A 4484-nucleotide genomic window follows, 5' to 3' on the forward strand; every position below is an offset into this window, starting at 1 on the left:
CAAGGGAATCTTCTGACAGGGAAAACATGCCTGGGAAACCGAGATGAATGTGCACCGTGTGCTCAGGAGTGGTGTCTAAAATGCACCTCATTTTTGATCTCCTGGTGCTGGGGTTCGGCATTCCAGCCACATTACTAACAATCTCCCCACTTGGAGAATCAGCACCTTTAACCTCCTGTTTCACACAGTTTGCAATTTTTGAAGAGGATAAATGGGAAGAGGAGGAACCAGTGAGAGATTAGCTGTAGGAGTTTTGACAGGCACATGTCACTCTAATATCCCTTTAGGAAGAAGAATTAACCAAAGGCTCAGCCTGCCTCCCCAGAACCAGAATAGGGCCGGAATCAATCCAATGGTTTGGCGGCCAGCTCACAAAAAATGCGAGTTGCAAAATGGAGCTCAGGAGCAGACAATTCAAAGACCTGCAAAGATATAAATGATAACCAACGTCCAAAAATATATTCAGGTAAGGCAACGAAGAGGTTCTGAATGAGAGGCAGAATTGCAGGAAACATTTTTCAAAAGGTAGATTGTACTCACATTTAAAGCATATGAAAAGCAGCAGAATTTCTAAAATGATGCAGTTGGGCAAAAGGGTGTATGCATTTTTTTCGTAAATATCTTCAGGAAAAAAACGCATACAGAGTTTTTGGCCAACCAAGCAAGGGGGAAATGCAAATCCGCACAATAAAGAAGTCTCAATTTCCACTGCTCAGAAAGTCCATCCAAAAAATGTGTACAAATCAAAAATGCAGGAGAGGCCATGGAAAACAGGGAGACTAGTCACGCTGATGGGTGGGGTATAAATATCCAAGAGCTACTGTGAAGAAGTGTATGCTGTTTCCTAAAACATCTAAAATACAAAGCCACCGAGCAAAGGGGACTTCAACTCATGGACATATAACTTGGGAAGACTAAATATCAACAAGACACAGGCACCCCAAAGTTTAGGGCTGCTCTGCATACAAGAACCTCAACTTCGGTACACCTAAAGTATCCCAGGAAAAAGAGAAATGCATAAAGAACTTGTGGTAATTTTGTACAATGGAATATCACTCAGACGTGAAATCAATGTCATAAGGCCAGTAGCAGCATAATGCGAGGATTTAGGTATGATGATTCTAAGGGAAATTAGTCACACAGAAAAAGAATCTTATCATAAGATATCACTTACAGAGGGAATGTCAACATCACAACACATGAACTGAATTAGGAAAGAGAGCAGCGTCTCACATTTAGAAAACACTCTTATGCCTCCTTAAGGGGAAAGGAGAGGTGGGGTGATGCATAAAACCAGAGTTTGATATTAGCACAGGTACCATTCCATAAACCAAATACAGAATAGACAAGACCTACACCTTCCTCAGTGAACGGGACTCAATACCCCTATTCCCCACAGAGGAATATATCTGATTAGTAAGAATCTTAAAACCTATGTACTGATATGCCTCTGTAAGGGAATCAAGTGTGTCTAGACCATCATAAACACGTCAGTGAAAATCAGCTCAACCCCATTATAAAAATGAATTTCAAAAACAAAACAAAAAAACAGCGAAATTCTTACACAATTCCTTCAGGGGTTCTGATGAAACCTAGAATGACCCTATCTGCAAAGACAGCTGGAGGAGACATAAGGCTGGACACTTGGGACTGAGAGGACTGGTGAGATTGGGAGAGAAAATGCAGACCCTTTAAAGTAGTAATGCATGCCACCATTCCATGGGTCCCAAAGTTCCAGGTAGAAGGGAATATCACTACAGTTATAACATGTATGGGAAACCTAGAGAATGGACACCCTGTGATGGCGAAAGGTTTCTGAAAGTCTCCTACTTTTTCCTCTCCTTGTGCTACAGTTTGGCATTCCAACTACTTTACTATCAATCTCCCAACTTAGGAGAGTCATCCCCTATAACCTCCTGGTTCGCACAGTTTGCTAATTGTGCAGAGGATGAAAGGGAAGAGGGAGAACAAATCAGAGAGTAGATGTAGGCCTTTGGACGGACACATGTCACTCTAAATTCCCGTCAGGAAGAAGAATTATCCAAAGCCTCAGCCACCCACAGGGAACCAGTATAGCCACCCCTGGAACCAGTATAGTTCCTGAAGCAAAATTGTGGATTTGCGGTCAGCTCCCAAAAATGGGATTTGAAAATTGGAGCTCAGGGGCAAAGCAAATCAAAAACCTGCAGAGTTATAAAGGACTACTCTCTTCCAAAAATCTGTTGAGGGAAGGCAACAAAGCGGACTTGAAAATGAGGCAGAATTGCAAAAAACATATTTCAAGAGGTAAATTGGAATAGCCTTTAAAGCACAGGAAAGGCATCACAACTTCGAGAATGATGCACTTGGCCAAAAACAGCATATGAATTTTCTCCTGAATATATTCAGGAGAAAAGGCATAGGCCCTTTTTGGCCAATCAAGCAAGCACGCAATGCAAATCCACACTACAAAGAATTGTCACTTCCCACCGTTCAAAAAGGACATCCGAAAATCTGTAAAAACCAGAAAGGCAAGATAGAGGTGACAAGGGCATAAAGCAATATGATCCCAAGGGTCATGGAGGATTGTGATGACAAGCGCATGGAGCATTGTGATGACAAGATTATGTATCATTTTGCTGTCAAATGCATTGTGATGACAAGGTTCATGGAGCACTGTGATGAGAAGCGTCATGGAGCATTGTGATTACAGGGTTCATGGAGCATTGGGATGACAAGGGCATGGAGCATTTTGATGACAAGATTCCCGGATCATTGTGTTGTCAGGGTTCATGGAGCGTTGTGATGACAGTGGTCATGGAGCATTGTGATGACAGAGGTCATGGAACATTGTGATGTGAACGTCATGGAGCATTGGGCTGAAAACGTTCATGGAGTATTGTGATGACAGGGGTCAAGGAGCATTGTGATGACAAGGTACTGGAGCATTGTGATGAGAAAACCATGGAGCCATGTGATGACAAGTCTCATGGAGCATTCTGATGAAAAGGGTCATGGAGCATTGTGATTACAGGGGTCTTGGAGCATTGTGATGACAAGGGCATGGAACATTGGGATGCGAATGTCATGGACCATTCTGATGACATGCATCATGGAGCTTTGTGATGACAAGGACATGGAATATTGTGATTACAGGGCTCTTGGATCATTGTGATAACAAGGGCAGTGAACAATGGGATGAGAATGTCATGGAGCGTTCTGATGACATGCATCATGGAGCTTTGTGATGACAAGGGCATGGAACATTGTGATTACAGGGGCCTTGGAGCACTGTGACGGAAAGGGCATGTAACATTGTGATGAAAAAGGCATGGAGCCTTGTCATGACAGGGTTCAAGAAGCATACTGATGACAAGTGTCAGGGACCATTGTGATGACAAGGGTATTGAGCACTGTGATGACAAATGTCATGGAGCATTGTGATTAGAAGACCATGGATACTTGTGATGACGAGCGTTATGTGGAGCTCTGATGATAGGTGTTATGGAATATTGTGATCACAAGGATTTGGAGCATTGTGATGACAGAGGTCATAGAGCATTTTGATTTCATTGTGATGACAATAGCATGAAGCATTATGATGATGCACATTTGGTGCATTGTGATGACAGTGTTCATGGAGCATTGAGATGAAAAGGGGCATGGAGCATTATTATTACAGGAGTCTTGGATCATTGTGATGAAAAGGGCATGGAACATTGGTCTGAAATGTTTCATGGATTATTGTGATGAGAGGGGGCAAGGAGCATTGTGATAACAAGGGCACGGAACACTGTGATACATGGTTCATGGAGGATTGTAATGAGAAGCGCATGGAGCATTGTGAGAAGAATGGCATCGAGCATTGTGATGAAATGCATCATGGATCGTGTGATGACAAGGGCTTTGAACAATGTGATGAGAGGTTTTTGGAGCCTTGTGATGACAATGGCATGGAGCATTGTGATGCCAAGAGTCATGGAGCATTTTGATGACAAGGGCGTGGAGAATTGTGATGAGAAGACCATGGATAATTGTGATGACGAGCGTCATGGAGCACAGTAATGACAAGGGGTATGGAGCATTGTGATGACAGTGGCCATGGAGCATTGTGATGACAAGTGTCATGGAGCATTCTGATGACAAGCTTGTGGAGTATTGTGACGACAATGGCATGGAGCATTGTGATGAAAAGGGCATGAAGCCATTTCATGACAGGTTTCAAGGAATATTCTGACGACAAGTGTCAGGGAACATTGTGATGACAAGTGTATTGAGAATGGTGATGAAAAAGATCATGGAGCATTTTGACGAAAAGGGCATGGAGTATTGTGATGACAGGCATCATGGAGCATTGTGATGACAAGTGTTATGGAACATTGTGATCACAAGGGTTTGGAGCATTGTGATGATAGAATTCATGGATCATTTTGATTTCAAGGAGCATGTAGCATTGTGATGAAAAGGGCATGAAGCAATGGGATCCCAAGGTTCATGGAGGATTG

Source organism: Mesoplodon mirus, assembly GCF_964341445.2.
Source record: "Mesoplodon mirus genome assembly, contig: HAP1_SCAFFOLD_74, whole genome shotgun sequence".
NCBI classification, from domain to species: Eukaryota; Metazoa; Chordata; class Mammalia; order Artiodactyla; family Ziphiidae; genus Mesoplodon; species Mesoplodon mirus.